Below are 13,321 nucleotides of genomic sequence, written 5' to 3'. Positions count from 1 at the left end.
TGGGCCCTCAGGGGAAGTGCTAGCACTCCTCCTGAGGGTCTCACACCCCCCTCCTATGGGTAGGGATGTAAAGGGAATCACTTACCCTTCCACCCCCAACCCACCAGTGATGTCGGATTGCGTGCTGACCTCATCAGAGGCTGCCCCCAGAATCGGAAGAGAATCAGGGGCTGGGGGCAGGCAGAGGCGTCAAAGGAATGGAAAGGCCTTTCCTTTCCTTTGATTTCTGTTTGAGTATTTCTGCAGCCCGATGGTGAAGGGATCGGGCTGCAGAAATGCCCAATAGACATCAGTGATTTTTGCTTTCATAAGGTAAACAATAAAGAGGAGCGACCCCTTTGGCAAGGGTCGCTCCCCTGGGGAGCATTTTATTATTAGGCATTTTCTGCCCCACACACCCCCGGGGGCAGATCATTATTTTAATAATCGGCTTAGTTTTATTAGGCCAATCTACCCCCAAGGGGGGCAGAAACCAGTAGACACCAGGGATTTCTTTTTAGGTCAATTTCACGCAAGAGGAGTGACCCCCTTAGGCAAAGTCGCTCCCCTGAGGGCAAATTTATTTTAGGCCATTTCTGCCCCCCTAGGGGAAAAATTTGCCTATTTTAAGTAGGCTGATCTGCCCCCAAAGGGGGCAGAAACCATTAGGCACCAGGGATTTATTTTTTACTTTTTACCATTGGGGAACGACCCCTCAGGCAATGGAAGCTCCCCTGGGGGGCAAATTTATTTTAGCCTATTTTGGCCTATTTCTATTAGGCCGATCTTCCCTCCAGAGGGTACAGAAACCACTGAGGCACCAGGGATTGGTGTGTGTGTGTGTGTTTTGTTTGGGGGGGCAGCCCTTGGGCTGGCTTGCTCCCCATGGGGGCACATTACTGTTGGCCATTTCTGTCCCCCTTGGCCCACAAGAACCCAGGGAATATTTTTAAAAGAGGGTGGGGGTATGGCCATACCTCCACCCCAAATAAATGGGGACAAAGTTGTTCCCCCCACCGGTAGGCAAATGGGCAATTACCCCTGATCCATTCCCCTGGGGGCAGAAAGCCTACTAGATGCCAGGGAATTTTTAAAAAAATAGTGGGGTGGTGTCTACCAACCAGTAAGGGCATGGTTATGCCCCAACCCCAACTGCAGGGGGTAACAGTCTTTCAGCTCTCCCCCGCACACTAAAACATCTTATCCCATGGCAAGCAAGAGGACATTTGTTTTTTGGGGGTTTTGATTTTACATTGGGCCATGAGAGCTTGTCTAACTCTCAAAATTGCCCCACTTGAAATGGTGAGGGCTGAACTTTGCAGCACCAAAATGTGAGGAAAAAGTGGGTTTTTTTTGCCAAATGTAGAGGTTTGCTAAGGATTCTGGGTAACAGAAGCTGGTGAGAGCACCACAAGTTACCACATCCTGGGTTCCCCTGGGTGTCTAGTTTTCAGAAATGTCCAGGTTTGCTAGGTTTTCCTAGGTGCCGGATGAGCTACAATCCAAAATCCACAGCTAGGCACTTTGCAAAAAACAGGTCAGTGTGATGTGTCAACGTTGTGTTTTGGAGTATTCCTTGCTGCGGTCACTAGGCCTACCCCCACAAATGAGGTGCCATTTTTATCGCAAGACTTGGGGGAATGCTGGGTGGACACAAATTTGTTGTTCACCTAGGTGTCTAGTTTTAAAAAATATACAGGTTTGGTAGGTTTTCCTAGGTGCCAGCTGAGCTAAAGACCAAAGTCCACAGCCAGGCACTTTCCAAAATGCACGTCAGTTGTCAATGTAAAAATGTGATGTGTCCATGTTGCGTTTGGGGCGTTTCCTGTCGCGGGCACTAGGCCTACCCACACAAGTGAGCTTCCATTTTTATCGGGAGACTTGGGGGAATGCTGGGTGGAAGAAAATTTGTGGCTCCTCTCAGGTTGCAGAACTTTCCATTACCAAAATGTGAGGGAAAAGTGTTTTTTTCACAAACGAAAAGTGTTTTTTTGAGGTTTGTAAATGATTCTGGGTAACAGAACCTGGTGAAAGCCCCACAAGTCATCCCATTCTAAATTCCCCTATGAATCTAGTTTTAAAAAATGTATAGGTTTGCTAGGTTTCCCTAGGTGCTGGCTGAGCTAGAGGCCAAAATCCACAGCTAGGCACTTTGCAAAAAAACAGGTCAGTTTTTGGGGGAAAATGTGATGTGTCCACGTTGTGTTTTGGGATATTTCTTGTTGCGGGCACTAGGCCTACCCACACAAGTGAGGTACCATTTTTATCGGTAGACTTGGGAAAATGCTGTGTGGAACGACATTTGTGTCTCCTCTCAGATTCAAGAACTTTGCAGTACTGAAATGTGAGAACAAATAGTTTTTTGGGGTCAAATTTTGAGGTTTGCAAAGGATTCTGGGTAACAGAACCTGATGAGATCCTCACAAGTCACCCCATCCTGGATTCCTCTAGACATCTAGTTTTGAAAAATGCACAGGTTTGGTAGGTTTCCCTGGATGCTGGCTGAGCTAGAGGCCTAAATCCACAACTAGGCACTTTCCAAAAAACACATCCGATTTCAATGTAAAAATGTGATGTGTCCATGTTGCGTTTCCTGTTGTGGGCATTAGGCCTACCCATGCAAGTGAGGTACCATTTTTATTGGGAGACTTGGGGGAATACAGAATAAAAGAACAAGTGTTATTGCCCCTTGTCCTTCTCTACATTTTTTCCTTCCAAATGTAAGACCGTGTGTAAAAAAGACATATATTTAAGAAATGCCCTGAAATTCACATGCTAGTATAGAGACCCTGGAATTCAGAGATGTGCAAGTAAATACAACTTCACAACACCTTATCATGTGCCCTTTTTGGAAATACAAAGGTTTCCTTGATACCTATTTTTCACTTTTTATATTTCACCAAATGCATTGCTGTATACTCGGTATACAATGAAAACCCATTGCAAGGTGCAGCTCCTTTATTGGCTTTGGGTACCTAGGGGTCTTGATGAATCTACAAGCCCTATATAACCCTCACAACCAGAAGAGTCGAGCAGGCGTAAAGGTATATTGTTTTTGAAAATCTGAGATCACAGGAAAAAGTTACAGAGTAAAATGTAGAGAGAAATGGCCGTTTTTTTTCAACTCAATTTCAAAAGAATTTTCTTTCAGCTGGTATTTTCTGTAGGAAAACCTTGTAGGATCTACACAAGTGACCCCTTTCTGAATTTAGAATTTTGTATACTTTTCAGAAATGTTTAGCTTTCCAGAATCCAGCATTGGTTTTACACCCATTTTTGTCACTAACTGAAAGGAGGCTAAAAGCACAAAAAATAGTAAAAATGGGGCATGTCCAAGAAAATGTCACAATTATGTTGAAAAATGTGGTTTTCTGATTAAAGTCTGCCTGTTCCTGGAAGCTGGGATGAAAGTGATTTTAGCTCCACAAACCTTTTGTTGATGCCATTTTCAGGAAAAAAAACACAAGTCTGCTTCTGCAGCCCTTTTTTCCCGTTTAAAAAAAAAGATGAACTTTTTGCTGTATTTTGGCTAATTTCTTGGTCTCCTCCAGGGGAACCCACAAACTCTGGGTACCTCTAGAATCCCTAGGATGTTAGAAAAAAGGACCCAAATTTGATGTGGGTAGCTTACGTGAACAAAAAGTTATGAGGGCCTAGGCGCAAACTGCCCCAAATCACCAAAAAAGGCCTGCCACCTGAGGGGAAAAAGGCCTGGCAGCGAAGGTGTTAAAGATGTGTGGATGTTTTCCACATTTCCTGAAGTGCAATTCACTTAGACCAGTGTGGTCTTTTCTTTTGGCTTGTCAAATTTCATGTAGCACCCCTCCTTATAAGTTTTCCTAACTACACCACTGTGAATTTGTTTTCTCTCTTTTTTAGTATAGGAGCGTAGGGAGTTGTAACAGTGACTATATGCTCCTCTTCTTGACACCTACAGCAGATTTGCACTCTGGTCCACATCTTTGGTATACTGCATTACCTCTAAACTTATTAAATCTATAAACAGTTGTAATATCTAGGTTTTCAAGGCCTTTCTAAAGGATGGATAGTAGAAGCATACTTAGGGTAGAAGGTAAGGAGTACAACAGGACTTTTCACATGTATCCCTGGAAAGGGTGTCTACTGACTCTTGTTGAATAGCCATTCATTCTTTTAAAACTTTGGCCATATACACTAAACATGATTCTTTTGATTGCTGTTTTTGGCCAGTTAGGTAGCCATTCTTCTTTCTTACATTTGCTCATGTTTTCACCCTTATTCCTTTGTTCTTGTGTCTCAATCTTAGAAATTCATACCTTTTTAATATAGCAATAGTAAATACACCTTGGTAAAATCTGTTTGGCCTATTCTCGCCTCTCTAGTGGTTCCCTAAGCTTCTTTGTTTTGTGACTGACTATCTTCCACTGATTTGGATTGGTGATCAGTGTGAACGACATTTGATGGCCCAGTGTGCTTGCTTACTTGGGAAATAACTTCAGCACACCTTGACACTACTTCCGCATCTAGGCGTGTTCTCCTCAGATCCTAGAGTTAGTGTGTTTCATTGTAAACAGTATCTTTTGAAAGCTAAAGCTTTCTGGTTAGAAGTTATGTTACCCGGAGAAGAGGCTCTGGTATACAATAGTGTAGAAACTCTTGTCCCTCAGAGGCCTGACCTAAGTGATAGGTCTTCGACTCAAAGTCCCTCCAGATATTTTTTCCTGGCCCCCCACACTACAGGGCTCTTCATTGTTGAAAGACTCTCCACTTGACACCAATGTGATTCATCTGAGTTGAGGTTCCTTGAGGGAACTGTGTTGGTGGTTAAACAATGTGGAAGCATGGAATGGCAAACCCATCTTTGGCTACCATCTGGATGTGATGTTTGTTGTGCTAGGGCAGCATCTACAATGTTGTGTGACAGGAGGTGTCTGGTTCTCAAAAGTGCCTCACATTAATTCTTAGAAACTTTTGTCTCGGTTGTTCTCTGTCAAGAGTTTAGCCAGGGACTGCACCAAATGCACCATGATTCTTCAGATGGACAATATCTTAATATTCCATGGTATCAACAAGCTACGGTGAAGCAGTTCGACGTACCTAGTAGCTGTCATCAAGGATCTCTGGACTTCTCTATTGCAAGTGTTACTCTCCTAGTGGCATTCATAACAGAGTCACCCAACTCTGTCAAGGAATGCTACTTAAAGAACATGAAGAACTCTAGTGACTGACTGAATCCTCAGGTCTTTCAGGTGATCTTACAGTGCTGAGGCCACCAGAGGCAGACTTTTTTCCTCCCATCTCAGCCACTACCTTCACTGTTTAAACTGCTGGTTCCTGGACCCACATATCTGAGTGGCAGACACTTTCTCCAAGACTGCAACCTCTTTTTGGGCACACTTTCCCTCCATTTTCTATGATTCTTTGAGTAGTGGTCCATCTTAACCTTTCTGTAGTTCTCCTGGTCATAGCCCCATTTAGACCTCTTAACCATGGTGTCAATTCCACTCAGAGTGCATGATGGACAGTCCATGCCTGCCACCCATCCATCTCACCATTGTGCATCATTCTTTGGGTAACCATTCAGCTCTGGACATAGAGAACAACACCTCCTATGACTTGATTTGACTCTGGAGACTGATTCCCAAGCTTTTCATCAGAGTTTTCAATGCTCATTTTCGACTCCTGGTCAATTTGACAGGCTCATGTGTGAAAGAGTATATGGATTTCTTGAAAGCCACTCTCTCTTGGGTAGTCAACTATTTAAATTCCCTTCACACCAAAGGCTTTTTCTACCACAAGAACAGTTCTTACCATTCAACAATTTATTATAGCCAAACTCTGGATTCTAGCCACATTAAAAAAGACCTATCGTTTTGTAGGGCGATGAAGGGTATTCAGTTCTCCCACCCTGCTGACCTAAAATGCACTTTAACATGGAACATCAGCCTGATTCCTTCCTTTGTGACCTGGTGGTATGCAGACTCCAGGCTGTTGCTGAAGGGACTTTCCTCTAAGCTGTCCACTCTTCTGAAACTTGTTTAATTGAAAAGGATTTTAGATGTCCTGCTTCTGTTCATTAGGAAAATGTCTTTATCCCCTGAAGTTGTGTTTTTCATATTCATGAGAGGACCCATTTTCCTCACTGCTATTAGTAGTTTTGCCAGGGGGCTGGGAGGTGGATGGCTTCTCTGTGATCTCCTGCAGTCTGCCATGTTCTGAACTCCCTCAGAAGGTCCCAGAATGTCATTTATTCTCCTACCTTAGATCGTTGTTTTTGGTGGGTCATGACAGAGGGCAGGGTCAAAGTTTCAAAGTGGACACTCAGCTCAGGATGCAGCCGCTTCTAAGGCCTCTGTAGTTGGTTGTGGCCTGACACATCGGTGGTCATTACGACTTCGGCGGTCTTTTTCCAAGACCGCCAAAGCCACTGCTGCCAACAGACCGCCAGCCCTGGCGGTCCAAAGACTGCCATATTTTGAGTTAGAAAGGATTTTCACCTGTTTACAGGCGGAAATCTGACCCCAATGGCCTGGCTGATGGAGGAAGAGAGGGAGTTCCACCACCAGCACCGCCACACCAACACAACTCCACCCGCCATATTATGATACATAATACGGTGTGGCAGAGTCCTGTCAGCAGTGTGGTGCCAGCAGTGGAAAACGCCAGGACCCACCCCCTCCCAGACGACCATCTCGCAGGAAAAGGTAAGTTGATCGTCTGAAAGCAAGGGATGTGGGGGGTGTTGGGTGCATGTTTTGGTCTGGGTGCGTGTATGGGTACGAATGGGGGTGTCTTGGTGTGTGTAAGCGTGTGAATGGGGTGTCTAGGTGTGTGTATGTGCGCGAATGGGGGTATCTGGGTGTTCGAATGGTGTCTGGGTGTGTGCATGAATGTGGATGGGGGAGTGTGTGTGCATGAATGCAGAGAGGGGGAGTGCATGTGAATGAATGCTGAGAGGGAGAGTGTACAAATGAATGCGATGGGGGTGTGCATGATTGCGTAAGGGGGTGTGTATCTGTGATTGCAAGTGGGGTGTGTGTATGTTTGTGTGCAGTTGGGTGGGAAGGGTGCGTGCATGTGCGTGGAAATGGGGGAATGTGTTTGCATGTGCGTGGGTGTGGGGGGAGGGTGTTTGCGTGTGCGTGGAAGTGGGGGGATGGTGTTTGGATGTGCGTGGAAGAGGAGGGGAGGGTGCGTGCATGTGTGTGGACGTGGGGGGGGTGCCGGCGATGGAATGGAGATTCCTGTCGCTGGGTGCATTGCCGCCAGGGATTTTGTGGCAGTGCGACCGCCACGGAAAGCCTGGTGGTCTGCCGGGTCATAATACCACCTGCTGTCTCACGGCTGCCGCCGGGCCGGAGGTGCTCACCTCCAGCCCAGCGGTCCGACCGCCCTGGCAGTACTGGTGGAATTCTGGAGGTTTGGCTGCCGTCAAACCGCCTAGCTCATAATGCGCAGTCTTCACGGCTGGGTCCGCAGCGGGGAGACCACCGCAGCGAGGCTGGTGGTCTAAAGACCGCCAGCCTCGTGATGACCACCATAACCCTGAGAATATCCGATTGGTCAAACACCTCAACGTTCAGGGCATGGAACTATGCACATTGAGCCTAGTGTCTCCCTGATTCATTCCTTAAAGTTAAAGGAACCTGTGAACCTTTAGCAGTGATATATTTTCCTTTATGTTTGCCTTGAACTTGCCGTGTCATGTTACACCATGCTGGCCACGATTATTCTAACAGTTTTCCTGCCCTGTAAATGGTCACTGATATTATCCCTCTAACTTTCCTTTGCCCTCTCTCTATAGCTTGACTACCAATGGTCTATTCTGGCCGGCTGTTTGGCGTGCCTTATTGATTCCATTCATCTTCTTTGGCCTAGCCTTCTTGGGTGCCTCCTACACATCCTTTAGCAACTTGTGAAGTTAGTTTGTTTGCCCTACTGAAACTCAGACTGTCTTTGACATTCAACTGCTGCATGCCACATTCTGACAAAAAGAGCTGCTGATTACACTTTCATTTGCATTGAGGCAGCTGGAAAGAAAGGTAGGAGCACTCCTTCATCCCCTCTTGCTGTGCATGCAAGTATCACTGAAAGTGTGCTTGTCCCTGTACATGTCAAGGTGTCAGCATGAGGCATCAGGAAACAGTTACTAGTATTCACTAAAGCTGATTCAGATCCTGGATCTAGCTTAATAATAACTGCCAACATTTTGATTTGCCTGGTCCCTCTTTATCCCAGCCACACATTATTGTGGAATCAGGGAGATTGATGTGAACAACTGTACATGAAAAACATATTTACCCATGCCCGTTGAGCAATTTGTACATTAGGCGTGATTCCCACCCACATGCAAGTGCATATAGAAATGGTTGTAATTCATGTACATGGGTTTTCATTAATCTCTGTGAGAGCTGTGTTGGCCTGGCCTACTGGGCACTACAGCACTGCTCGAGGGATTGGCTTAAGAGGGCCACTGGAAGGTCCATGATTTTGGTCCTGTGGGCCATGAAGGGACAGAAAATCATCCCACGCACGGCCATTCAATCAGGCCCATCTGGCAGTGCCAAAGTGCCCAATAGGTTAGTCTAACACTCACAAGTGCACACCTGTCTTAGAGGAGCAAATAAAACAAATTGAACAAAAAAGACTGGCTTTTCTACAATCAACGAGGAAAGTGGCAAGCAACAGGGAGTATTTTATGCCGCAGTTTTTATTAGTTTTAACAGAAAATGTGTAAAAATGTGTCCTACGTAGCTATTACATTTAGATTTATCACTTCTTTTCTACAAGTTGGGCTACTGGGCGATTTTTTTTAAATTGAGGGTTAAGACTGATATTTATCCATTATTGAGGAAGGCTGAATGATTTCTGGTCATTTTCTAGTAAGATGAGTTATCAGAGATATTGTGAGCTCTATGCAGGAGGATCATTTCTTAATCAATATAAGTTATTCAAGCCGGAGAGTAGCTTGACAATCGAAATGCCTCCGTATTTTGACCCAAGCCTCTATGGCACCAAAGTGCCTTGGTGTCCCAGGATGTGTTGTGGAAGGGGGTGTTGGGGCTCGTGTTGTCTCCCCTCCCCCCCCCAAACACCAAGATCAAGGGGAGGACGTTGCAGGAGTGTGGTCATAAGCAAACAACATATCATGCTGTCAGCTGTAAATCGAAACTTGCTGAAATTATGAATGATACAAATAAAGATAAACTATATAGTCGTATTCATTTCTACGATAATTTGTATTTATTTTACCTAAGAGCAATGGATTGTGCAGAAAACAGTAATGATTTTAACAATAGTAAAAAGCATAATCACAGTGAAGTTTCCTCCGATGTGTCACTCTGTAAACTCCCTGTGACTCATTTTAAATGGGTTGTTTAAATATTTTATTGAGTTGTAACCGTTTGACCTAGATAAGCGGTGAAAGACACTTTTGTCGGGTATACCAGCAGATTGATAATGGTGAGGAAGGACGAACAGATGAGCACTGCTATCCATCATCGTACATTGCCCGCAAACCTTAGCATTATGAGATAGACTGGAAGGACAGAAGGGAGGTAGAATTAGGGGGAAGAGGAAGTGGAGGGAGTACAGGAATAGCAAACAACTCAAAGCAGTATTTGTAAGAAAGAAGCCTCTTTCTAGCATGGTTATCCCCATGTTTGGCCTGTTTGTCAGTGTGTTTGACTGTGTCACTGGGATCCTGCTAGCCAGGACCCCAGTGCTTATGGTTTTTAGCCTGTTTGTCAGTATGCTTGATGTGTGTCACTGGGATCCTGCTAACCAGGACCCAGGTGCTCATGCTCTCTCTTTTCCCAAATTTGTCACTACATACTGGTAACCCAGTATTTCACTCCAAATTGGCATACTGGTGCCCCCTTATATGTCCCTAGTATATGATACCTAGGTACCCAGGGCTTTGGGGTTTCCCTATGGGCTGCAGCATTAATTTTGCTACCCATAGGGAGCCCATGCAAAGGCTTCTATAGGACTGCCATTGCAGCCTGAGTGAAATGGTGCATGCACCATTTCACAGCCATTTACACTGCACCAGGTCAATTATAAGTCACCTATATGTCAGGCCTTCCAACCCAGAAGGCTGGCTGCAAAGTACCTGTGTGTGAGGGCACCCCTGCACTAGCAGAGAAGACCTATTTCCCTCCAAACTTGTAGCACTTGCTCATTTCCCTTGTTTATCCTTATACCTGTAAAGTTGCCTACAAATAAACCTCATGTGACATAATTTCCTGCTCTGCTCTGTTTCAGTGTGAAAACCCCAATAACCTTTTGTAAAGCGCTGCAGACTTATAGGCCACCAGGTAGTGCAGTAACTGCCCTACTGGCCACCCCAATACTCTATTATACTGGTGTTTATAATCTCAGAGTCCTCCTGAGAACTCCCTAAATTCTAATAAATTGAGCCTTAAACCAAACTGTTAAAGGTGTACACCATCGCTACAGAAAAATTCCACTACCTCGTAACATAAGTCCTTATGAAATACTCTACCCACACAGTGCCCCTACAATAGCATCTCATTTCTCGATTTAATTTTTGCGCCTGGCCTTGTCCATCACAGCTAGTTTATTAGCAAAACTCCACACTCTTCTAGGAACAAATTCGGTCCAGCAAACAAAACAACATACCCATTGTGTTTTTATTTCCTGCAAATCCCTCTTCATTGCCCGAAGTATGAATAGGCCTTTTCCTGCACCAAATCATTCTACCCCAGGAGGATCAATGAAATATCTGGACAATCCGTCCCGCAGTAAAACATTTGATAATGGTAACATATGCCTCCATTTCATCCTGCCTTTCTCATGCCAAAAACCAGAGACATTCTTTTCCTGTAGATGCAGGGTATGACGGTCGCTGAAATTTCTGGTTTCTCTGGCTTCCCATTTTATGAATGAATGTCCCATGAAGCAAACCAGCATACCAGCTGACTAAAATGGCTCTACAACCTAAGGAGACCTTTAACTTTGGACATATGCAGGCAGGTGGTAGGGAAGCTTCAGGAGATTTGTTACACTCTTTATGAGGCAAACCTTTTTTCCACGTTAATGTCCTGGATGTTCTTTGGGGCTTTTAGGGTATCAGAACATCCAGGACATTAACGTGGAAACAAAGTTCACCTCTTAATGCGTGTAACAAATCTCCTGTAGCTTCCCTACCACCTGCCTGCATATGTCCAAAGTTAAAGGTCTCTTTGTTGAAATCACCAACCTTTTTCCCTTGCCCATCCTTCTAAGATACGCTTACCTAATTCCCCTGCTGAAAGTGTGTATCCCCAGAACTTCTTTCCCATGGACACAATGCCTGATAACTTTCCTGTAATAGTCACCCGAGACTGCCCCTTCTCCACCAAACTCAGGATGTATTGCACAACATCTTCCACCCGTTCCCATTCGTCTGACCTCCTACGTGCCCCGATTGCAAAAACTCACCGTTAGCCTGCACATAAATCTTCTGTGTAGGTGCTGACAGGGACTCTACCACCAGTTGAAACATCCTTGTTCTCCTATTCTCTAAAACACTGGTGTCTTTGGAGTTTTGTCTCTGTCTGCCTCTGTAGCCAGTCCATATAACCTCTCCCACTGTGAATGAGACAAAGCATCCGCAATGTCATTGTCCACCCCTGTTATGTGTCTGGCCTTAAACATAATGTCCAGTTTCAGACAAGTCCGTACAAAAGCTCTCAACAGCTTTAACACTGGCTGAATGTCTGTTTACAACCTGTACCACTGCCATGTTATCTCCTCTGATAAGTACTCTTTTGTGCTGTAGCTGCTTCCCCAACAAGTGCACCACCACCACCAGAGGGAACAGCTCCAGAAATGTGATGCTCGGTTGCTTCTATCTCCATGCCTCTGGCCACTCTTCTGCATATCACTTTCCTTGCCGGTAAATTCCAAAACCCACTCCCGATGTGTCCAAAAACATCTGGACGTCCCACTGCATCTCTGCATTTTGACTCATAGGAATCCCATTGAAGGAATCCAAAAGGAGGTGCCACATCTGCAAATCTTCCTTGACTCCTGCTGACAGCCTAACATGGTGATGCAGCAGGGATAATCCTGAAAGGGCCAACCCCAGTCTTCTGCAAAAGGTTCTGCATGCAAAATGTAGGTGCCCTAGTACAACCTGCACTTCCTTGACTGTGACTTTCTTCTTTGCCAGCATAGTATCCAATAACTGCTGCATCCTTATCTTCTTGCCTCCATGTTTCTTGAGTCCAACTCTATGCCCAAGAATGAGATTGTCACAGCTGGTCTAACTGTCTTTTCCAGTGCCAAAGGCACCCACATGTCCTCCATGTGCTCCTGAATACGTGCCAGTAACCTCTGGCAGTCGGCGGGGCAGGAGTCCTAGACTATAAATAAGTTGTTCAAGTAGTGTGTTGTCAGCTCATGCCCACTGTACCACAAGAACAACCACTGCAAGAATGAGCTAAAAGTTTCAAACAATGCGCAAGATGTGGAGCATCCCATGGGCAATGCCTTGTCCACATACCATTTTCCACAAAACTTAACGCCTAGCAACTGAAAATTCTCAGGGTGAACCTGCAACAACTGGAAACAAAAGGGTCCTGCAGTGAATAAAGACGCTGTAAATATACGCAGAAAGCAAGAGAATATTCTAAATCATCCTCAAGTTGATTGTTGATCTACTATCCGATTCTATACGAACATGGATTACAATAGAAGTAGTAGCAAGGGAGGTAAAGTGTGTGGTTGGCTAGGGCTTATAATAGGTGTTGTGTGTGCAGTGATAATTGTGGGAGTGATTGTAGGAATGCCATGGATAGAGAAAGAAACTATTAACGCTACTTCAAAACCTGAAACTACCACACTAACACCGTGGGAAAGATTTGAGCAGGATGCAAGTCACATGCATGAGGGAACTAATGCAAAGGGGGAACTTTCTACTAATGTCTTCTATCGCTTACTAAATGAGTATGTGGAAACCATGGATGCGAAAGATTGTTATGTATGTACTAAGATTACTTCATCTGTGCAGGAGGGAGTTACATATCATAGCCTCCCTCTTACTTACGGAATTAGTTGCAGCTTGCTACTAACAAGATTCTAGAATCAGGAGCATGTGCAATACTTTTATTCAAACTTAGATGTTGTGTTTTCTTTTGTACCTGTGATTGAATTTTTAAACAAATTAGCTAAGGAACATGATATAAAAATAGTTCGAGGATTCTTTGAGCCGACGCTTACATTTGGGACCGCTTATGCACATCGCAATAACTTGACTTGCTTATTATCACCTGTTGAGAAAAGCTTTTTAGATCACACTGATGATAGACGCAAAGCATTGAAAGAAAGATTAGAAAAAGGGTTAGGGAAACGCACA

Source organism: Pleurodeles waltl, chromosome 1_1, assembly GCF_031143425.1.
Source record: "Pleurodeles waltl isolate 20211129_DDA chromosome 1_1, aPleWal1.hap1.20221129, whole genome shotgun sequence".
NCBI classification, from domain to species: domain Eukaryota; kingdom Metazoa; phylum Chordata; class Amphibia; order Caudata; family Salamandridae; genus Pleurodeles; species Pleurodeles waltl.
Note: the sequence above shows the minus strand (reverse complement) of the source record.